The sequence below is a fragment of the Notolabrus celidotus genome, chromosome 4 (assembly GCF_009762535.1).
Source record: "Notolabrus celidotus isolate fNotCel1 chromosome 4, fNotCel1.pri, whole genome shotgun sequence".
Taxonomy (NCBI): domain Eukaryota; kingdom Metazoa; phylum Chordata; class Actinopteri; order Labriformes; family Labridae; genus Notolabrus; species Notolabrus celidotus.
The window spans coordinates 14168082-14193414 of record NC_048275.1 but is presented as its reverse complement, the minus strand read 5'-3'; the positions used below and the strand labels follow the sequence as shown (position 1 = coordinate 14193414).

The 25333-nt window shown below is 40.1% G+C and overlaps 1 pseudogene; it reads right to left on the bottom strand.

Moving 5' to 3' along the window:
• The window catches only part of LOC117812101, a 294303-nt pseudogene that overhangs the window by 171235 nt on the left and 97735 nt on the right, over positions 1-25333 (bottom strand).

The following is a 25333-nucleotide window of genomic DNA, read 5'->3' as shown; positions in this document are numbered from 1 at the left end:
AAGCAGGAAATGTGAGTCACTCACATGTTGTCATAATTCTTTTAAGCATCACACCAGCAGAACTAACACATCTAAGCATGCAGGTACCACATGGTTTGTAAAGGTTTTTGTTCAGTGGAACAACTCAACAGAAGGTTTTCTTTCCATAGGACTCTTCTTGCACCCTTTTATCACATTTTATGATTTTTGAAAGCAGGCAAAAGTCAGTGTATGTCCTTGATAAGGTCACTAACACCACATACAAGAGAGTGTAGGTGTCAATGGCTTGTACTTCATAGGTTTTACACTCTGCATTTCACACTGTGACTTACAATAAGTATGCCATGCATTTCAAAACCTTCATCTACTCTTTCAAAAGCCTTTTTACAGGTTGAAGCTTAGCTGCCAGGACAGAAAGAGCATTCATTTCCTTTAGAAGCATGAAGTGGTGTGTGAAACCTTGCTCTGCTGAAGAGAGATGAGAATTGGATGTATGATTTGAGCCTTATCAGTGCTTTAAGTTGATGTGGGGAACTTTTGGTTGATGCAGACAGGTCTACTGTGCATCAAAATCCTCCCACTGAGCAAATTGAAAAGTCTGAAATCATCTACTCCCCGGCTGTGTTAAATACTTGATTAATACACTGATTAATTATCAATGGCAAAAGTGATGGCAAGGATAACTTGATCACACGTCAAATCAATCAGTCCACAGAGAGGAGTCTTGCTCATTAGCCTACACCTCTGCCTGTTGACACTGTGGCAAAAAACACCAGATTATGATGGCATTCCAAATCAGTAAACATTGTGGTAAAAAATGCAAGTTTCCATCCCAGGCTGGTCTTGAGAGTTGAGAAATAATGACAGCCAGCAGGCACAAATGTGAGATCAGCCTGAGAAGTGACTGGGCTTAACCATCTCTGAGAGGGGAAAGAGGAGCAACATCCTGCAATGTCATGCAATCCAGGCAACAGCAGCAGAGTTGGTGAGTGCATCTCCAAGTTACTGACGGCCACAAAGTAACTTCAACCATATGTAATGATATTAGCAAAAAATGTTAAAAGTTGTGATATCTCGTCCTTCATGTTTAAAGGACTGTGAACTGCAAAGCCCAGAAAAGAAGGAGGGGAAAGAAGTCCAAAATGTCAACATACAGTAAATATGTCTGCAGAAGTCCTGTTCACTAATGTGACCCTCGATAGAAATGTTTGGTTCAATGTTCATTATAACAAATAACAAGGTTAATGTTATACCATTCTGTATAATATTAGTTCATACTGCAAGATGGCTGATACGGTTTATTTTAAGGATGTCATTTTTTGCTGGATATATAAATCATTCTAAAATCAATAGATCATCTTTACATTCATATTTTGAGTCAGCTTGTTTATATATTTAGTTGGTATCCATGTGATAAGCAGGATAATGTATACGGATGAACGGGTGGTCATGCACATTAAAATCTTTACAGAGTGAGACAAGACGGTCCTGCTACACAGTTGGGATTCCAATATGCTTAACCGCCTGTTCACTATACAGTTGTGCTCATAAGTTTACATACCCTGGCAGAATTTATGATTTCTTGGGTAGTTTCTGTTGTCATTATGGTTTAAAAAGAGTAAACACAGTTGTTTGACAATAAATGTCTTCACCCAACCACTAACCATGAGTGAAAAATTTATTTTTCTCTCATCATTCATATTATCTGAAAAATGGCCAAAAAAATCACAAATTCTGCCAGGGTATGTAAACTTATGAAGACAACTGCACATTATCCGCAACATTCTTCACCATTTTGAAACCTGGAAGAGACTGAAAATCTTAAATTAATTTCATGGCTGTAGGAGTGCTACTGTTTACCACCTCCTACTTCAGTTCAACCTCACATGTTCATTGTTTGGCACAAAACACCAAGACAAGTTTCTTGTACATGTAGACCTACTTTGCAATAAACCTGATGCTGCAAAACACTAACGTGTCTTTAAAAAGCTCAGATAGTCTCTAAATCTCACATGAATCTGTTCTGTTCAAAGACAAAACAATAAAATCCAAGCCATCATCTGTGATGTTCTCCTCTTTTCCAGCCTGGAGCTTTTTCTGGAGAAGCGTCTCTGACTTTGCGGTCCTGGAACATTATGTTGAAAGATGTCATGTAAATTTGAGCTGACACCTCTGCTGTCGTTTTCTGAAACTATACACTGGAATGACATCAGAGATATGGCACGCACATGTCTCTTTTTTCTAGCCTTTTAAAGCGAGTGATGAAAATTCACCATTACACTGAAAATGTTAAAGGGCATAGATGTGACCTTTTACGTGTTATTTATACCCTGACGGCTTGATTCAACCCATGCAGTGCTTCCCAATCACATTATATGACATGTAACTATATTCCTGGAAAACTGGGCCAACTACAACTGAAATATTTATTTAAAAAATTGACACATTCCTGCTGAAAAATGTATCACTGAAAAAAAAATACACCGCCTAAAAGATTCTGGTATCACGCTGAGTTGTCCCATGTGGACAAAAATAGCTACGTGTGACATATTTTGCAATAGCTCCAGTGTTGTATGCAATAACCGCATTCAAGACACATTCATGGTTTGTTTCTCAACATGATGGAATATTTTGCAGCCCCTTAACACTTTTTTTCTTCCCTCACATAGTGGGAAACCTGAAAAGAGGGAAAACACTCTGTAAGCTGAAAGTCCCATTGCAGCAGCTGCAAGTTGATAGACCACAGCTCTATATGAAGAGAGCTTAATTAACATAGGAATACATTCATACACAAGTAACACTTTTTTCAGAAAAGACAACACAAAAAGAAGGTCAACATGTATTTAACATTGCTTAACAGGGGACCTGAGCATCTGCAGGAAAACAATGTAAGATTTGTAAGCTGATTGTGTGGATAGCACCACCAGCCTTCAACCCTCCTTGCAGGTTAATGGCCACTTGCATTTGTCGGTCACGCATTTCTCCATTTGAGTTTTATACCAGTTCAACTTCTGGATCAAATTACTGCCAAATCACCTCTGTGCATGCTGGGTAGTACAGCATTATGGCAAAATGGTATCAACCATTGCTACACCTTAAATTAGTGATGTGTCGGTCGCGAACGATCCGGCTCTAAGAGCCGGCTCTTTGAAGTGAACGACGGGAGCCGGCTCCTGACAGGGAGCCGTTTTTGTTTTTTTTCCTCGTCTTTTTCTGTGAAAGCCTCACGTGATTGGTCAAGACATGGTGGCGTCTTGACCAATCACGTGTCTACATTGAGCAGAACGGGGAGGGGAGGGGTCAGAGACACAGACAGCACAGTGAGCACACCAACAGGAGGGAGACGAGAGGGAGAACGTGCGCGACAGAGAGAACGCACTGGAAAGGTGAGAAAACGAGTGACTGCTGAAAACACAGAAAACTTTAGACACATTTAAAAGGCATAGACTGATCAACGACAGAGGGAAGACTGCAAGGTGAAAGTGTCATCAATCAGGCTCCACAAAAAACCTGCAAAGGCGCATTAGAAGTGTCTGTGCAGGTTCTCAGTCATCCAGGTCATGGGCATTAGAACTGTTTATCCATCAGTGCAATAAGTGAAGAATAAAGACAGTGAAGGGAACCTGCTGTTAATGAAGGTGTTTAAAAGTTTATAAATAATATACATACAATCAGAGATTGGACCTTTTTGTCTAATTGTGATGGGTCTTGTTTTTGCACTTTATAATCTAATTTCTGTAGCACTCTGCTCCATGTTGAATATATAAATAAAGCCTTTTAAATGATGCACATTTCATATAATGTATGTTTTTTACATTAGTAATTCATTTTACATATAATTTGACATTATTTTAGGTAATACAGTCATTCAAACAAGAAAAAATTTGAGGAGCCACTTGGGAGCTGAAAGAGCCGGCTCTTTGTAGTGAGCCGAGCCAAAAGAACCGGCTCTCTAAAAAGAGCCGGAATTCCCATCACTACCTTAAATCCCAGCCAGCATATTGGGCCTACTATAACAAAAACACTATCCATTTATCTAACCCCCTAGTGATTTTGGTGCCAACTAGACATGGCCATCCCTAATAAGACTGACACTGTCGAAAAAACATCCAGTGCATGTACTTTGTTGTTTCAAATAAAAGCTACCTTTGATATGCCAGAGGCACCATCCAGTGTTGTATCTCTGCAGAAAATGTTGAGGCACTCCGCTGGGTTGGGTGGTAACAGAAAAAAAAATCGACAAACAGAAGCGGCTGTTGCTCTCCAAGAAGGGTAGTTCTTTGGGTAAACTCAGGGTTAGTGGGTTAATCCTTGAACAACTCAAAGTGCTCCAAGTAAGCGAGTGTGTAGGAATCAGATACAAATTTAGAAACGCTTTGTTCTACAGAGGTTAAAAAGCAGCCAGTCTCCATAGTATTCAACATCATAAATCATGTCTTTAAGTCCAAAACAAAAGTATTGTTCAGCCTATTTAATAACTGCTGAGAAGGTTCAAACTTCACAACACTTTTTATGTTGATAAACAGCACATGTGCACATGTGCCAATTTCTATTACTTGAAAATAAGCTCCTCATAAGAAATATGAATGACCAATCATTTTAATGTCTATTCAGTCTAATCTGAGGATTAAACTAATCCTCGATCTCATTACAATATGCTAGAAATTAATTGGCAAATGCTCTGTATCTTATTAAGAGAGCCATGCAAATTACCAGCTGACAAACAAAAAAAGGATCCAATGACGGAGACAGCCGAGCAGACGAGTGATAGAAATACTGCCCCGTTCTTCAGAAGGAAGAAAGTGATACATCTCCCTTCAATGAAAAACATAATTTTTAACTTCCCTCAATAAAAAGGAGATATAAAAAATTCATCAATAAGTCCTACAATGGCGGTATAATGTGGCACTAACAATCAATATTTTATAACAAGGGGGCAGTACGGAGCGAAAAACCTCAGTGCTTTCTGTTAATAGTAAGCTGTGTGCGACCACACACTGAAGGAGGTTTTGATTTACTTTAATTTCATTGCAGCGTTAACAGTTATGAGGCAGAAAATGCTTGCATCATTAAAAATGGCCCAAGCATCATTATGGTGTCCACAAACTTGGCATCATTGTGTCAGTGGAACAGCTTCTACAGATGCTGCAGTCAATACAGTGTTGGCTCTACAGCTGAAGAAAAACTGTGAATCTCAAGTCAGAAACAATACAAAAGGTGGCTCTTCTGCTTTCAAATCTCATTTATGGCATAAAATGTTTCTACTGTCGTGTGGATTTGTGCAACACTTTTTACTGTGATGTTCCTCTGGCAGAGGTTACTCCGCGATTTTTGGTATTGAAGTCATGTCTCCTCCTGTCTGCGCCTCAGTACAGTGTGAAAATCCAGCAGCCATCACTCTGCTCTACAGTCTCTCCACGTACAGAGTGGGAGATGCTGCAATGAAAGAACACTGGGATTCCCTTAGAGGGATGTGAATAAGGGGAAAAAAATGCTATTCTATGATGACACTATTAATCTAGGTTGACAATTCCAGCATATTATGTTGAGATGCAGCTGAATAATGCAGTGAGGGTCATGTGTTCACACACCAGGAACAGCACTCCTAAAGAATCTGTTTCTTTCTATCACTTTTAAATAATCTGGTGGGAGACAAGATTACTGTTTTCCAGGGATGACAGTTAACTTGACAGGCAGTTTAATTCTCCACAACAAACAAATTAAGCATGGTAATTCAATTTAAATCAGATGACTTAAACCTCTGACATTATTTTTCTCTAAGTATGTTTATGGAAATATTCTTGGTGCAAATGAAAGGCCTGGTTTATAGCGTGATGATAAAGAATGAAGCAATTACGTTGACCATTTATCCCATAATTGCTGTCTTTATTTGCACATCAAACACTAAAATATGTCCTCCACATCTAGAGGAAAAATAAAGAACATTAGCATGAATAGTCGTCTAATTAGAGGCAAGAAGACGGCGACGTGCAAGCTGTTCAAAAACCACTTCAAATCTAAAAAACACAGACCTAGAGACAGAGTTTACCAATAATTATGATATACATATAAGAAACAGCTTGTTAGGTGCACAAAACATACAGAAATACATATTCTGATCTCACATTGTACTGGCTTTAGTGTATAATTGAGCCTCATTGCACAGACCACCTTCTGTTTTACTCTCTAATCCACAAGGAGCAGGTGTTGTGCACTAATCCCCGCCTTTCAGCCACGCTCTAATTATATATTGATGACCCAGCAATCATCTCAACTGGGCGCGATGACAGAGTTGAACTGAGACCAGTGTGTGGCCCTAATGTGTCTGTGCATGAAACATTGAGTAGGGAACAGAGGGTTTTGAATCAAACAACTGCATGAAGTTATGTCGAAAAAGTGCATCATAACCCATTTACATATTTACATTTACAACCACACACACTGCAACTGAAAGTAAATAGGAACATGTACGAATGCACAACCTCTGCAAATGCCGGAATGGGTGCACACATGCAGAACAGCAGTTCTCTTTTTTGTGTGAGTAACAGATTCACAGCTCCACAAAATTAAATTGGCCACTTGGGTTGTTCCAGCCCAATTTACACAGATGTTTCCTCTTCTGTTACGCTGCAATTATTAAGCAGAACAAAGTCCTGATCAGCAGAATGAGAGCCGACCTAGTGAGACTATGAGGCTTATTTTCAATATGGTTTTAAAATTTAAACTGATTAAAATCAAGCCTCCCACTGGACGGAATGCGATGAATTAAATATCAGACATAAAAAACTTGGACTTTTTAAAAGTTTAACACCGACATAATGAAATTAGACAAAGACAAAGTTCCAGATCTGAGGGAGAGAGCAAACTTACAACACTGTTTGAGTAAGAGAGAAGGGTTTGTAAGCCATGAATGAGGACAGGGAAACATACCTAACTCAACTCAGTTCATCATCAAGCAAAAGGAGTGCATTCTGAAACTAAATCTGAGTTTTGGTAATTTTTACCTGAAATGTAACATAGGTTATGTTGTATATGGCTCTAAACTGTCTTGAGTCAAAGTAGTCTAATTAAAGGTAGGGATGCACTGATCCGATCCTGGTATCAAATATCGGCTACATCAGACTCAAAAAGCTAGGTCGGATATCGGTGACAAGGGGCCGATATATAGTGCCGATCCATATGGCAGATCTATTCATCTCAGTTCTATGCTTTTCTGTGTTTACAACAGCCATGTGGGTCTCCTACATCATCAGTGCATTTTTGCCAGTTGCATGATGGAGAATAACTACAGAGACTCTGCAGTTTAGGTTTCCTCTTGTCTAGATATTTGCTTTTGTTCTTGCTCTCGTATTTACGTCGCTTTGGATAAAAGCGTCTGCTAAATGACATTGTAACATTGTAAAAATGTCATTGTAGGTGCATTCTGTACAGGGGTGACAACAGTCTCCTGCTCGTGTCTGACCCTGGCTGCCTTTGGCACAGAGCATCAGTTCTTACTCAAAAGGAGCCAGCTAGGATAGCTCAGACAACAGTGGTCTTACTCAACCCAGCAGGCGAGTTCATGGAGGTGCAGTGCTTTCTAAAACATTTACGGATCCCTCCTTTATGATCAAGGATCAACACTCTTTACCAATTACTTTAATCTCCTTCAGTTCTTATCTCAGGAGCACCATCAGGATTGATTCACTTCACGCCTCCTTAAATAATTAAATAATGAAGTGAATGATAAAATCAAACTCTATCTACATCTGTGGAAGGCATGATTGAGTCCGTCCATCCTGATCCGTCTCAATTTGAGTTTAAGAAAAATAAGTTAGTTAACTCCCCCATGTTCCTGTCTTTTTCTGACAGTTTTCTAAATGTCTGCCTCCTGAGTGAAGAAATCAAGAATAAACTAGAAGCTCTAATTGATGCATTCTGTTCCCAAAGTGAACAACTTTATGGGTTTTGGCCAAGCGGCAACCTGCGGTCTAGAAATATGAGTCCAATGCGGAAGTGCTAAAAACTGCAGTTCATCGAGGATCCGCTTGAGGCTGGCTCCGGAAGTACCCAAAGTCACATACACATGAATGGGAAAAAGCTGATCATTACAGCAGAAATAAAGCAATTTTGAAGATATTTAGATTGGGAACACTGTAGCTGTTGGCTACAGGAGGCTCAACCTCTGCCTCTTTACGTCACAATCACTCAACAGCAGCAATATGGCTGCTGTCGACGATTGGCCTCAAACAGCTCTTCAGAAACAGATGTGTGACATCACGGATCCTACGTCCATATTTTATGCAGTTTATGGTTTTGGCTTGATCTGAAAGCCTTACACTGAATAAGGGTCACATACTGTATGGCAATATAGATAACTGAAATTTCCCCAGTGTGTACAGTAGACCTGCCAGTTCATTATAAGTGAATATATTGCTTTATAATGAACTGGCAGGACTAATGACGGGCATTTTGCTGTATAGAAAAAAAATCTGTTTTTTTGCTCCAAGGATTCTTGCACCCAATTAAATGTGAAAGCAGTGAAAAATAAAATTGTTGGACTGACAGGTCAGCAGAAAAATCATATGATGAGCAACAACAGCAATAAATCTGTTTGTAAGTAGTCATGATTGAATGTGAGAAATGATCAACAGCATCCTTGTTTTGATATGACAGAATGTGTTTGAATACCAAAAGTTTCATTTCAATGACAAAAACTCAATTTTGTCTTAACTTTCATCTTGGACACGTAACTTCAATCCTGGCAATTAACTTTGAGGCAACTTAAATGGAAGCCAACAGTTTGCCTTTGTTCTCCTGTAGCAAACAATGAAGCAATATGCCCTGTTATTTTGTCGAGGCAGGGATCAAAACTTTTTCATCCTGCTTGGCAAAAGAGTTACAAATTATGGCTTTGATTCTGTACATGGCGACCCTGAAAGCCACATACATCAATTCAGCTCTCCTGCTGACATGTACTATTGTTTGAAGCTGGAGAAAGGCAGGACTAAAGGTGTTTGGAGATTCATCATAGGAAGGCAACGCGCTACGTGGTTCGAGGTTGTCTAACTGGAGTGTTAGGACTGACGGATTAAAACCTACAGGCTGCTCAGGCAGGCCTACATAAGTACAGTTAAGCTTTAATTATAAATACTGACCCTCAATTAAGCTTCCTATCTAATTCCTATTGAATGAATTTGTTCCTAATGGCACTGTGAGGAGAACTGTTTTGAAATTGTGTCACTCTTCTACCGACGCCTCTTCATAAAATCAAATTATTAGCAATACAATTTTGTATCTCTTTAAACATAATTTTGGTGACTGTGTTTATAAGTCCCCTGGTAGCGTTTGGCAGTGAGAAATAAATTTGCCAGCATAAGGTTGTTTTTTTTTCTTTATATGGCTTTTCTTTTGACATAATGTTTTACTCTCATGGCAACTCCACAACCAGGGCATTGTTAGTTCAAAGAGCAAATTAGCAATGAACAAGATTTGATGTTCATGCTGTTGTGTGAATGCTTTACTTCTCTCTGAGGACAAAAGAGGTAATCGAGCAAAAAGCTGTCTTAAACAAAAGAAAATTAGTGTTAAAAAGCAGAGCTGTATTCCATTAATTTGCTTCCATGACAAGTGTATGCTTAGGTAAGGGCCAAGGCCATGATGCTCAACGGAAATGCAGTCTTTATTCTACAAAAACACTACCAAGGATGTCCACCAGAATCAACAACTTTTAAGTTCCTCAAAGTGTTTTTAAAATTCATCCAACAACTGAAGATCATGATTTTATCAAAAGTAGGAATCACTAATTCAGGGGACAATGTGTTAAATGCTGAGAATCAATTTACACATTTTATAGTATTGTAGCTCTGTAGATGTGTATAAAGTTGACTTACTTAGGTCTCTGACTTGTGCTTTTCATGAAAAAATCAAGAATTTATTCAAAATATCGACAGCTATCAAACAAATGCAAGTGTTTAGTCACTATTTACTTTTGTACTAAATAAAAATCCCTTTTTTTATACATCCAAAAGTATAAAAGCTACGTGCGGCTGCTCCTCGTCCTGCTCAGATCAAAGCTTTCATTATAGCCCACGTGCCCACAAGCCAATTTAGACCAATCAGCTGTGCTCTAACAGCAGCAGCACCAATTTACGATTGCTCAATTGAAGGCGAAGGTATTCTGAGCTCCTAGACAAACACAGAAATATATTACTTTGAAAATATGAAATATATTCAAATTCATTTTAAAAACCAAAGGTAAAGGCTAAGTCTCTTATCTCTACAAAATGAGTTAAATGAGGCACACAGACTGGAAATTCTCTACGGCTCTAACATATACGTCATATAAGAAGACTAAACATCTACACAAAGCTCCTGTTTTTATGTAAAACCTTGTAAATATATTTCATAGTCATCTTATTAGCCATCTACAGGTTTGTACTGCACTCATAGACATGCTAATATGACTGTTATGTGTTTTGCATATTCTTGTGTGAATTTAAAAATTAACTAATCGAAAAAAGGCTCCATAAAGCTCCTGGAATTGGCTTTATGTGGAGTCTAGGAATCAATCAAAAACAGAAAGGTGTAGACATAAAAAAGGGGAAAAGCTTTCATGATAATGTAAGGGAATGAAGCAGCAGTGAGAATGGTCACACTAATGACAGGCTTGGTGGAGAGAAACAGTGTGAGGGATTGAATTAACTTTAAGGAGAGACACTAATGAGTCCACGGTGGCTGTGAAAAACCCTCATGCAGGCTGGCTCCTCTCATTAATTGTTTAAACCGACTCCCACATTTAACACTTTGTAGAGCAGCCTTCAAGTCGTCCGAATCGGGCGAACCAGGAGACACAGGAGCTGGTATTTTTTCCTGAAGAGGAACAGGCTGAAACAGTCTTTGAGAGCTCATCATCCTGAATGAGATGAGAGACCTTTAAACAGACTCGGCGGTATTAAACAACCGCGCTCCGTATATTCCGTGTTTGCCGTCATTTCAGCTCTGCCAAATCTTTTAATGCCATGTCAAGGCTGCTCTGTGGCTAGCTGTTGTTGGTCTTAAAACAGACACATGGAGTCTGAAGGCACCGTATCAAATAGACGAAGAAATCAAGGAGTTGAGAATAGACCAGAGAAAGCAGCTGAAATGCTGACAAAGTTTTTTCAGGCTCACTTTGTTCGTCAGTGCAGTTGTCACTTCCTTCTCTATCCAGCTTTTGTGTTGTTGACTTTGGTTCAAAATAAGCATGAAGAGGCAGAGGTGTCACAAGGATATCGCTTTGTTCCAAAAGAGTGTACTTTCCACCACATGAGTGATCGGTACGAGCTCTCCAACAACAAAAGGGCATTCATTGAAGGGAGTGGGGTAGGACTCCTTTGTGTTGGAGTGCCACTTTTAAATGAAAATTTCATCACAAGCTTATTCAAATTAAGAATATCTCTCATTTTTCACAAATTCCACTGAGAATGTGACAATGAATTATTACATGGCTGTGTTAAATACTTGATTCTGATTGGTCACTTACGACAAGACTGTTGCTATGAAGAACAGCTCATTTTTTCATTTGGATGTAGCCTTGATCCCAGATTTTGGAGGACCAACACAACATGTATTTTTCCACAGAAAGAAGTGCGCCAACTTTGATGTCAGTCTTTTTAATCTGAGGGAAAAAAGATGATAAAAACAGCAGAGAGAGGGCAAGAGAAGTTAAAAATACACGAAAGCTGAGGCTACGACAGGGATTGCTTGAAACTGACGACAGCTTATGGAGCAAAGACTAAACAGAACATTGAACAGGACATGATGGTGTTTAAAAAATGATTTTTTTACAGCCCTTAAAAAAATTGATTTTAGGATCAGGAAAGCTTCCATGGCCGGTTATTAATCCACTATAAACACCTGCTCACTTTACAGTCCTTCCAGGAATTAACAGGCTTTTCAGTAATTGTTGTGGCCTGATTTTGCAACATCTTTTTTAAAAAAAAAATGTTGTGATGTTTTGAGGCTTGTCTTTTTTGTGTGTGTGTGCCTCATAACACACTAAATGTGAGCCACTTGGACAAACACTCAAATGAAAGCGATCTGAGCAAGCTGTTTGTATCCTGACATCCCTTCTGGTTAATTTCCATGTCAAGATGCAAAATGAATTGAATGAAACTCAAGTTAATTGCCATGAAACACTGATTTCACATCCATCAGCCACATTTCAAGGCTATCCAAACACATTATTTAGTTGAAATGTGCTTTTCTATGCATTATTTGGGGTGTTGGGACATTGAATATGTTGAATTTGATGACAGGGAGCGGGGTGATTGGTGAAATTTGCAGAAATAGTTGCAGAGATTGGCTGACTTTGCATGAATATTCTAGTTGCAGTATCCCAACTGCATGCAGGGACTGTATTCCATCCTTTGCATATGACGCTGATGTATAGTGAAACAAAGCTGGACTTCACTTCTATTAATGTATGTCCCCAGCTGCTGCCTGAGATATTCCGGCAGGTCCCTCTTGGAACTCCCAAGGGAGAGGACAAAAAACAGAGGCGACCAGGCCTTTGCAGTCAGGGCCCCGTCACTCTGGAATGACCTGCCGGAGGAGATCAGGCAAGCCACATTCTTGTCCTCTTTCAAATCTCTTTTGAAAACAAATTTTTCAAATGTGTTTTTACTTCTTAACTCATCACTGACTTTTCATTTCTGCATGGTTTTTATTATTGTTTTTACTTCAGTCATTTTAGCTCTCCTTACCTTTGTCATGTGCTTTATTGTTTTTGTTTTCACTCGCTATGTCTTGCACTCTGCAAAGCACTTTGTAAACATGTTTTTAAAAGGTGATATATAAATCAAATGTATTATTATTATTATTATTATTATTATTATTATTATTATTATTATTATTATTATTATCATTAAAACTGATCAAAAAAGGTGACACGGTGTCTCTTTCTATCACAGTCATTTCAAGTGGTCATAACACTAACAGCCTGAGGTGTGAACTCAAAGTTTTTTGTCACCCTTCTTTTTCAGAGACCCTTAAAGCTGGGGTTGGTAATCAGATTTAGATACACTTTTTGTCATACTGGTTAAAATGATCTTTATGTCCTGATGGCAATCAATACATGATGTGTTCCTAAAAAAGAGTGAAAAAAAGCTGCTATCTACAGCCGGAGTAAACCTGGGAAAACACCAACCAATCACCGTTTTTTGGCTCCCCAAATTTTAAACCAATCAAATCCCGTCCAGCCGTTCTGCCCTCCTCCTGCGCGTACATTTCCCCGGCATGCACTCCTCTGAGTCCCCGTCTCCTGCCTCTACTTCCCTTGAATTTATTTACTGCCCCTCTCGCTCGTCCTCGGGCCTGTCCCCTCTGACCTGATGAGGTGCTTTGCTCAGGACTGTAGTCCGGATCAGAGTCTAAAAAGCTCTCACCAACAAGCAGAATAATTAATGACGTTCAGTAAGTCCTACAGAAAATATATATTTATTGTAGCGTCCGTCTGGACGCTGTAGTGATGACGAGCCGATTCGTGAACACGTTGAGCTTTAATAACCGGTCACTGTCGGCCGTGATCACGTCAACCAACAAAGCAACAATCCATGTTTGAATGAATGAAAAACTTCTCCTCTCCTCTCTCCCGCTCCCACACTCTACACCTCTCCTGATGCCTTCACTGACCGTCAACACTGTAGGAATTAAGAACATCTACACTGAACACGTTTAACAAACAGTAGAGCTGTTACAGTATTATATGTGTTATAACTTTTCTCCTGATATCGTGTCACCGGTACAACTGGATAATGCTAGCATGATAGTTGTGAGTACTAACAGCAGCCATGTTTGTTTGTGTTTTTAACATTCACTATGATAATGTTTTGGTGAGGACCGGTTTTGAATCAGTCACGATCATATGGTCGAGAATCAGCGGCGCTCTTGCATGTAAGCGGGGGGGGCGTTGTTTTGGAGGAGCTCCGAGGGAGGAGGGGAGGGGTTAGACGGAGTCCTGAGGAAAAGCTACATTCAAATTCATGCTGGTTTTCCAAGACTACCAACCCTAGCTTTAATGTAAGGTTTACAATAAATCCATCCGAGGGCTTGTCATAATAATAAATGTAAGTCTATGCAAATTGCAGAAGCTATAAGTTGAAGCTGGACTGCTGCCCAGTGGAGTGCTTGGAAAAGACTTCATTGGCAAGAAAAACTCAAACATTAAACAGTTTTATGAATCAATTTAATTCCCAAATGGACGAAAAAAATCTATCAGGGTGATCTTTCAGATATGGCCTAGAGCTGCATTTAACTCCTTCTCTGAGAGTCGCTGTCCTGTAAGAGAGGTGCAATAACTAGTAACTGCTACAGCTTGAAGTAATGCATCCCTCTACCACTGGTAAATAGGTTTGATTACCCATAAAACCACTTGTTTTGCTCAGTCGGTACATATAGTGGGGGGTAATGTTTAAGGTCAAGCATGCATTTCAGTGACCGACAAGATTACTTGCATCATCAGCCTATGGAGGGTTTTCCCTTTGATTGCCCCATTCAAGTGGATGTCAGCCAGGATGCAGTGATCTATCTGCGTCTGGAGAGAATCTACCTCAGTGGATACAGCACGTAAAGGAATGCTACGCTGACTTCTTTTTAATAAAGCCCTTCAGCGGCACTCCGTTTCCGATTTTCCTATAAGCTGTTGCTCAATATGCAGCGGGCTGGGGAGGACTCCTCAAATGCTCCAGGCAACGGTTGATACAAATCATGAATGTGCGGAGACAAGATAAAAGCCAGGAAGCAACATTCTCATTTATGGACACACTGATTTCCCCCTGCTGTTGTGGGAAGCTTTCTGTCAATGAGGAAATACAACCCCCTCTTCTCTACATCTCTCGTTCCCTTTCTCTTTCTCTTTTTTCTCTCTTGTGAGATATAAATCTCTCCAATCTGATTAAATGCTTTTGGATTTAGCTCATGAGCCTATAGAAAACTAGCTTTGTCTTTCAGATGAAAATCCAGCCTGCATGTGAGTGAGACCTTATGTATTGTGTCTGGCACCTGTCAGAGGGTCTAAGGAAGCAGCAGCTCGGATAAATTAAACATGTTACGCTTCATTTGAGCGACCGGGTTTACTTCCCCCTTGCAACTTTTACTCCAGCCCTGAGAATGAGATACAGCAGGCCAAAATGAAAAGCAATGCAAGGAAGGAGAATATTTGATTGTTTTAAAATGCTCAATTGTCTAGACAAGGGTCATGTATAACTCCAATCCAAAGAATCAACGAGTGAATTGCAGATATAATATAGGGCCTTAACAGTTGCAAATGTTATCATGTTTACCTCTCCCAGAGGTACATTATTCTGGCCGCAGTGATTGATGTTAAATTTGTTCTCCCAAGGTGCCAAGGAAAAAGAATTCAAACATTTATCCGTTTATCTTCCTCTTCTGACCCTGACTAAACAAAGCCAAACAGACAGGGGACTGTGCTGTTTGTGCACCCATTCACAAACATCAATGCATATTAAGGCAAATGCTTCAAAAAAAAAAAAAAAAAAAAGAAGATGTAATCGTATTGTGCGCTATTTGTATTGTTTCTGTGTGACAGGCGAGACGAGATGAAACACATTTGGAAGGATAATTGCTTTGGTCAATAACGGCGGGCTGCCTGTTTTACATTCCATTATGGGAGAGCGCGGGCTGTGGGGCCGTTTCATCAAGAAGAGATAAATAAAAGGACAGAGGGAGCCAGAAGAGACCCATATCCCAGGTAAATGAGTGCTTTATGAGGAAGATTAGCGCAAATCCCTCACACACACAGCGCAAGCACATGTGGGTCGAAGGAGGCTTTCTGATGCAGGCTTGGCTATACCTCCATCTCGCACATTCCCCCGGCAATCGATCAAAGCCCCAAATCGCAGCCGCACACACACTTGCACTCACGTACGCGCACACACAGAGGAAAGAGTAGGGTGCGTCAGTGTGACAGCATGAATTGGAGGCTATTGCATTGACAAATGGCGGTCTCATCTGACACAGAGCCACCCAATCAGACTCCAGAGAAACAAATATGCACATAAGGTGTATGCATACGTGCACAAACACACACAATGTCTCTCTCTGAGCCAAACAATTACCCAGAAAGCACTGCGCAGAGCCTATATAGAGGGAAGGGAAAGGAAGTGGAGCATCTGTGGAACACTATTCTGACTGTATAAACAAGCTCTGGATTCTATCGTCAGCACGAGCTGCTCATTAAACTCTATTAACCTGAAGAACTAATATCTGCAGGGAGAACAGAGTGAGACAAACACACACCTGCTCCATTTAGGCAGATGCATTTTTCATTTCTAACAATGAACATATATTTAGCTCCTCCCTAAGCAGCAGTCAGCACTCCCTATCACATGCACACACACACACACACATTTGCATAAAAAAACACAGTCATCAAAAAAAGGCAGATGGCAAACGCTCATAAAGAGTGGTAAGAAAAGAGAGGAGACCTGAAGAGAGTGTAGAAGTGGGTGCAGGTGATGGAGAGGCCAGGAGATGATGAAGGAGGAGGAGAAAAAGAGGAGTAGAATAGTTTCACCTGACTCACTCGAGCGCTGGGTGTCTTATCTATGCGTCGGTGATTCCTGTACTGCCTCTGCAGCAGAGGTATACAACAGTAAAGACAACCTGCATAGGGAGCAGACTTCTCATTAATGAAGCCTCATGTCATGTCTGTATGCCAAGCACCATCTGTATTCCCTCACTCACACACAAACACAAGCATGCATACCCCAGTTTCTCTCCTTCGAGAGAAAACAAAGAGGAACTGCAATCTATTTATCTTTAATTCAAAATACAATCAAAAAGACAAGCCAGTATGTCAGGCCAAACCTCTCCTATCAGCAGCCTGCCCCCAAGAGCCATCAGCTGACTGACTGTGCTCGATTTCACGACTACACTAAGTATTATTACAAACTGCATTACCAGAGCAGCATTCGCAATGGAGCAGAAACAATCCCAACAGTGGAATCCACTCCACATGAGCATAGAAGCATTAACCATATGAACACAGGGTGAAGTGGAGCAAAAAATAAGCGAGGAGCAGTGAGTAGGTAGAGGATGTTTGGTGCGTACCGTTGGGGCTCTCTTCATCGATGGTCACGATGGTTGCAGGGGGGCCTGGCCGGGACAGCTTACACTCTATAGAGGCAAAGAGAACAGTGTTATAAAAGCAGCTCAGCTCCAGTTTATTATGGTTTAATCATTTCATTTCAAACCCGGTGGTGTATTGTGAGCCAAAGCAGCATGCAAATACGACTGAAACTATTGTTTAGAACAGCAGAAAGAATTTCTTTTGCTTTGAAGCTAAACTGCATTCATATGAAGCAATTTGTTGATGGTGGAAAGTATTTTTAATTGTGCTTAGACTTAATTTGTTGTTGATGCTACTTTCATTCTGCTTTTTTAGCTGGAATGAAATGGACATTTCGCTTTCCTGCATTTAATTGATAGTTAAGACAAATCTGGCGAACACTGTGTATTCAGCCATCTTATGTAGCAAACATTGCTGCAGTGGCAACTCAGTTGACGTGTACCAATTCAGGGAAAGCTCCATTTCAAGGACCCCCTGCCTTCGTGCCGGAGGTCTGATCTACACTGTTCCTGCCCTCAGCTTTGTTACCAATAAGTCCTGCTTATATTGTCTTGCTATGTATCTCATTTGCTACACCAGCACTAGCTTACATAACTAATGTCATGTCTGTTATTTAAAACAAGTGGTATTGCCCGCGATTCGTCTGAGTTGGATTCAACTTGAACTTAACGTGTGTTACCCAGCAAGTTGTGAGTCTGTTGTTTAATCTGGCACACAATCAATTTTAGTCGGATGCATTTGTCGGCCCATAAGTTAAATTTTGCCATGACTTGAAGGGCAGCGGAGAACTTTGCAAGTTTGTCCTGATGTCTTTTACACCGTTTTTAAAGTAAGTTGTTCACCTCTAAGGAAAGCTTGCATTCAAACACAGAGCTGTTGCAGCGAGGTGCAGTACTGACAGCTTGTAAACTTCCTGTTATTCCCCTGATGGATCGTTAGTTATTTTCAGATTAAGAGTTAGCTGTTCTAAACAAAGCATATTGTCATAAGCTTACTATTTATTTTTATTTTTAAAAAACAGTGTTTCCCATCTCTGTGGCTTGTGCTTGTGTCTACATTACTGCCTGTTTTCAAATTTCAGATGTTCAAGAGGTTTTAGCAGTCCAACCTACATGATTAATAACCTCCAGACCTTTTTCATAGTTTTGATTTGAAGTAAGTTTGAGGTCAGAGTGTCAAACCAACCTAAAACTTTAGATTACACAAAAGTTGCAAAACTTAACAAAAAAAGGGTAGCAGGCCGTTGTTCTTGTTTTAATGCTCCATTTCTACAAAATGTATCTCTAAGATTTGTTTGAATGACTACACCACAGAGGCAAAGTTGATAGATAAAGCAGTTTAGATTAGCTCCACCTAAACCGGATCCAACAGACACATCTACTTATTAATAAGAGAGTTCTGTTAGTAACAGATATGTTGGATAGAATCAAAACTATTGGTCACAGGGACTTTTTTCTGCATAATCAGTATTTTTACTTGAGGTGATTTTTGCTGTAAACATTTCTGACATTAAACATGCATGCAACTTTGTCATTGGTCTGAAGAAATAAACTTTAACTGTCATTGGGTTGTCTTTCTGTCATCAGAACACATCCTTGTATAACAGTTGGCATCAATGACTGCTACAGCCCAGACATCAACAAGAACACACACTACAACACTGACACTAGACAAGCAGGGTGGTCAAAGCATGTGGCAACATCATAAGCAGAGCAGTGACAAGAAGCAGCTTCACAGATGGAGGTCACAGCAGCTGGATGGTACCAGCACATGGGACAGGTAATGGCAGCCTGACAGACAGCGGCAGATGGGGCAGCCAAGGAGGTGGAGAGGGGGAGAAGACAGGAGGAAAGGAGGTATAGAGAAGAGGAATAGGTTCTGCAAGGAAACACACTGCAGCTGATTTGAAGAAAGTTAAGGATTAAATGGAAAGAGAGGGGAGAGAGTGTTGAGAGTGGGGTAAAAGCAGAGGAAGGGGAGTACAGCAATGTAATAAAAAGGAAAAAAAGACAATGGATTTTTTCCCTCTTACCCTCATACTGCCAGTCTGAAGGAGTCAAAGGTTAGTTGAGCCAGAAGGAAGCAGAGCAGAAGCATGGGAGAAAAAGAAAAGCATGAAAACAGTTGGTTGAAGAACAGCTGTGATTTTAGAACAGGAGAAAATAAGTTTATTATAAAAATATATATGGAAGAAAAAGGGTAGGAAAAAAGGCAGTTTCAGAGGGAATATACTTCACCAGAGAGCTGGTGTATGCCAATGAACCACACAGTTTGAACAAACATAGCCAGCAGATTCCAGTAGCTGCCGGCTGACATGATTCAACTGGAGAGTTAGTGGGATGCATTTCAAATAGGAATCAATTTTAAAAAACACTCTTTCTCACTAAATTAAGTGCTACCATGTGTTCTAGAAAATGGAAAACATGATCAAAGAGCACATGAACTCATATCCAAGTTATCCAGCATCTCTTCTTAGCTCTCTTTTATTTAAAATGGTGATCTCCATCCTCTCAGACACTGAATCCAAAGCAGCTTGCTGCCAGGTGGTATTTGCTTACATTACATGTAATCAGAGATGGACAGAAAAAGAAGACACATAGTCAGTGACACCGAGTCAACAGTCAGCGCTATAAGGTTACACACACACCTTCTGTTCTCCCTGGCTTCAGTTGTGTAACTACACACCTGTTGCCAGGTGCCAAACAGTGGATACTTTTCTCATTAAACATGCATGGCCCTGAGCCTTTGCTAATGTGGCCATTTTAAAGTGAATATTAATCAGAGTTTAAAACATTAAGATGTGACATTGCAGGATATTTAAAAAAAAGAAGCTATTTCCAAAATCTAGATTAACACGATTATTAGCAATTAAATGGCAATACAAAACTTAGGCTAAAGCATATTTTGGCATATGAAATACCAATACATGACTGCATTTTTAGGGCCTTATTCCAAAAGGATTGCACAGCTTTTGCACTCACTAAACCTGAGCAAATGAGTCAAAAACACATCTCTTTAATCCACAAAACATGCACTGAGAGTTAAATGCAGCACAAACTCAGCTACAGAGCAAATAGCATCTCTGTGCACCAGTGTTGTTTGCACAAATTGCAAAGAGCCACACTGCACTAGATGGGTGCAAAATGGGCCCCTCTTTGTGGAAATGAGCCTCAGTGCAAAAAATAACAACGTTATCCACAAACACTGGTGCAATAAGCAGCAAGCAGTTAGAGTGAAATTGTAATGTCTGCCAAAAGTTGGTGGTGACTGCACTGTGGTACCTGCAAGCATAGCTACGCTCAAACTCTTTTGTAATTATGACAAGAATTCAACCTCTGGATGACCTAAGTGAATTTCAACTGTCCAATTAGTCTGTTCATATTACTTTGACATCACTATTTCTATAATTGTCAGGGGCTAAATTAATCTGGGGCTGTCAATGACTCAACCCTGGTATATAACGGGCTAATTAACTTTATCTGAGCAAGCTGCTCTTTGCTAGCCATATCCTGGAAGTAAGACGGATATAAAATGAAATTCCAGTAACACTTGTCACTGATTGACTCCACAATAAATGGATAAGAAGTGCTCCCTCCTCAGTCAGCTCATCATCTTCATACATGTGGAAATATTTGAGCTCTGTGAGGTCATCTCCAAAATGAGACACAAAACAAGAGCAAACTGCACAAAGCTGAAAACGTTTGTGTTTTTTTCTTGTTTGAATACCATGAGTGTAATATGCTTTGTGAATTGTGTCTTGAGAGTGAGCAGCGGGGGCATGTGATGCACAATTCTTGTTGCTATAAGTGTCTACAGTCCTTTTTGAGTGAAATTCACCCTCATTCATTTGTTTTTATTTTGAACAGGTTGGTTCCTTTATCTGAACATTTTTTTGTTGTACAGCCCAGATTGACGTCAAAGCCTAGTTTTTTTTTCTTACCATGACAGAATGTAACTAGCTAAGTGAAGCCAGCATAGCCTTCTCTTTTCTCTCTCAAATCCTTAAGGGCTAATTATCGACTCAAACTTATCTTGCAGCACTAATTCCTTTAGTGGAAGGTGTGCTCACTGTTCGTTTTAAGGCCTTTTTTTCCACAGCAATTAGACATCCTGTACCTCTCTGCTGCAGTAGGAAAAAAAAAAGATGACGTTTCCTTCAATAGCAACAAAACGAACAGAGCAAGTGGGTCACACCTCGCAATTGGAGACATAAACAGCAAGAAAAAATAAGTATGCAAATGTGCTCCGAGAGAATCTACTCTGTGTGAAGTAGAAAGAGTTTGCACATGCGTGCGAGTCTGAATGTGTGGGACAAAAGTTACTTGCACTCGGTCGCTTTTTACGGGATCACAGACAGTCTTCTTTGTTAGTTTTGCATACGTGCCTTCAGTCTGGTGCATATGTTTGTGTGTGTGTGTGTGTGTGTGTGTGTGCGTGTGTGTGGGTGGGTGTGAAGCTTTAAGTGGTAGTTAAGGCAGTGGGAGGGGAAGATGTGAAGAGTTTGCTTTGAAGACAAAAGGCGGAATCAAGCTGAGATAAAAAGTGCTTCCTCCGTTTGCAGTGCTAAAGGTTCTACATTGTGATCAGAGTGCAAACATATGATGCACAGAGGAAGTAGGGCACATACAAACACACAGACATGCATGTGAGTACAAAATCATAGACACACTCAAGGCAACAAAATCGTCTCAGTCAAATTCACTGCGAAACTGAAATGATCCTAACCTCTTCCCAACTTTTACGCCTTGTAGCAGCAGGTAATATTTTCTAATGATCTTCTGCAGAGAGCTTCCTTCCCATTAAAAGTCTTCTAGAGGCGAGAATTCACTACTGGCTCTGTTGCTTCCTTTAAAAATGTGTCTAATAGTCCTGTGAAATCTGCTGTGCACCCGTTCTTGCAGCACTCAAGATAATAACTGAAGGTCGAGACTTGAAGACCCCAACATACATGTTCAGTGCTCGTATATGATTGGAAAAGTACTTATAGATTAATCCACTTAACCAAAACCCATGACCAATCCTGCAAAGCAACATCCTCGGTGGGAGCACCAGAGATGATTCGGTGGCAGAAAGGTGATGTTTGAAGCAGCAGGAGAGCCAAGATTTCTTTCCATATTACACATGAAGAAATATTGTTGCTTTGAAAGGGCTCGGAGGGCTTATGTATTGTGTGGGCATAGATTGTTTTACTGAAAAGGGCTGTAGGCTCTTGTTAAAAATCAATCTCACTGACACATAGAAAGCTTAATTGTGGATAACATGTACCAGAGCAGAGAAGAAAACCTCCACTGTTTTTCCAGCTTTATTTACGTGTCTTTAAGTGATTGAGCTTAAGGTCAGCTCATCAGCTTTATATAGTCTGCTTGGTTACTTAACCTTACTTGGTTACCAACATATGCTGTTTGAGTTAATATGTCAATGTTTGAATCAATCCTTCAAAACATGGTTAGGGTTTGTATCTTTGAATGTAAGGATAATTGTAATAGTAGAATATACCATTGACTTAAAACAGAGTGGACGGAAGTGGCATGGCATTAAGACTTACAGCTCTGTCTCCAAGTGGATGAGAAAAACCTGGTTTTAGGACCAGTTGTGCTTTTGCATTGTGCAGAACTAGGGGCGGCTCTGGCCCCGTGGTTGTCTCTCTATTAGAAGGTTAGCGGTTCAATCCGAGCTCCCTCAGTCCTTTATCCATTATCTTGACTGCTTACCCCTTTTGGGGTCGCGAGGGGCTGAAGCCTATCCCAGCTGACATCAGGGGGAAGGCAGGGTACAACCTGAACAGGTCACCAACCCATCACAGGGCAAACATGGAGAGACAAACAACCATTCAAGCACACTCTCACACCTACGGGCAGTTTAGAGTGACCAATTAACCCAGTGAACCCCAAACTGCTCCCAGTGGCATACCCAGAAGTGTGTGAATGGGATTAGTGAATACCGATGGGCATTTTACTTAGCATCCTCTGCAACTATTGTTTCAGTGTATGAATGCTTTGTTTGTTTGTTAGTTTGGATCCCCATTAGCTTCACCAAAGCAGAAGCTGTTCTTCCTAGGGTCTGCAGTTTCAATTTGACAATACAATACCTTACAATACAATATACACATTCATATTACTCCTCACGATACACAAACAATGAACATTAAATAAACATAGATCCCATCTAAGGTAAGTAAATATGATACCTGGCAACAGCTAATCAAAACAAAATCAAAGAAAACAGACGATACATGCTCCGACTGAATCTATCATCAACCAAATACACATTTTCAACCTCAAAAGCAGATTATACTATTGAGAGTTTATATAATTCACCAACGTTTTTCCGCAGGTAATATTCTTTAAGTGATGTTTTTAAAGTAGAGGATCACACTTATCATGCATCTGAGGAGCTTCTTGTCCTAGAAGGTCACCATTGCTTCCCATTCTACACACTGTATCTTTAAGATGAGAATTCCTCCTATCTTATGATGTGGTGAAGAAAAAACGTCCTTTGAACAGGTAGAAACCTTGAGCAGAACCAGACTCATGTTTAGCAGTCTGCTGAGATGGTGCTGGGCTTGGAAAGTGGGATAGAGAGAGATACAGAAAGAAATTTATGGGTAAGGGCAAACAGACGGAGCAACAACAACAGCTCATACAGACTTATGCCTACAGTGCCAACAGCAAAAGTGTGCATACGATTTGCAGGAAAAGAAAATTAAGGATAACTCATCTCAATATTTAAGATCTTAAAGTCAGCAGGTCCAGTTCAAGCATTTACAAGATAATAATAGAGAGGGACTTAGAAGAGAAATCAAAGCAGTTGGAGTCAAGCAGTTCTATGAATATAGTCTGCATTATATCAGAGGTAATAAAGGTAAGACTGAGCGTATCTGAGCCAGCCCAGACTATAAGCTTATCAAAAAAAAAGTTTGAAGCCTACCCCTAAAAGTAGAGAGGGTGTCTGCCTCCTGGACCCTGACTGGAAGATGATTCCAAAGAAGAGGGGACTGAAACTGGAGGCTGTACCTCTTATAGTACTTATAGAGACATTGGTACCAGAAGCAGACTTGCATTCTGGGAGTGTAATGTTTTAGAAGGGTAATAGGGCACTATGACCTCTTGTGGTTTTAACCCATAAAGCATTAGTCTTAGGATTTCCTGTGAAAAGGACAGAGCAATGTCATTCTGCTTTCACAGATTGAGCCCTTTGAGCTCCGATGTACCTGCTACACATACATTCAAAGCCTATATCAGCTTTTACATTCATTTCCAGTGAGACAGCTTGTTCAGACAATGTAATCAAAAACATAAATTTGTGTGTCTGACTGGTTTATGATGATTGTGAATGTTATTCTATGAATGTTTAGTACCTAAATCAGAGAGTAGACATGTGATCTTTGGTTTATGGCCCTTTCATTGTCATACATATCTGTGCATGAGTGATCCTGTCTATTACTCTGACAACAGCGATAACACAGTCTGAGCTGGTAATGAAAGGGTTGTATAACATAGAAGCTTTAAGGTTACCTGACGTGTTCAGTGCTTTCACAAGTCAAGCGGTGAAGGAGATAACAGTAAAGCCCAACAATAAAGTCTGGTTAAGATATCTATAGATTGCACATTGTTTGAAGTTTTTACTTTATATTTAAAAGTTACAAAGGGGGATGACTTCAAAGCCAATAATTTAATTAAACTTATTTTTATCTAACACTGCAGGAGCATTGCAGTCTAACTTTGGTTTGTCAGCATGTTGCGACAAGCTGGCGTCACACTGTGAGAGGGATGTAAAAAAGAGGGGAATCATAACAGACGGGATGAGAGGGATTCAATCACTAACAGGTAATCAAGGCTCTGTATACCTCACAGGCTTAATCCAAAGATAATCAAAATCTTCTAATTTGGACATTGAAGTAATTTTCTTTCACCCCAGAGGTCCTCTCACTAATCAACCTGACAAGGTTCACGTTGAAGCCGTAAAACTTCAACTGCAAAATGATTGCTGCTCATCTCGACAGAGGAAGTAGGCGGGGGAAAAAGTCAATGCCCGAAAGTTTCAATCAATTTGTAATCTGTTTTTTCTTGCAGAATCATGATAAATATCTGAGTGGAATTTAGCGGATGGAAGTAAGACATGCTTGTTCAACATGTTTCCTTTAAAACACTTAAGAACTTTCAAATACACTCCCTGATCATGCCTTTTTCTTCCTCTGCACAGGTTATAGAAGGTTATACTAAATTAATCCAAAACTTTGACAGG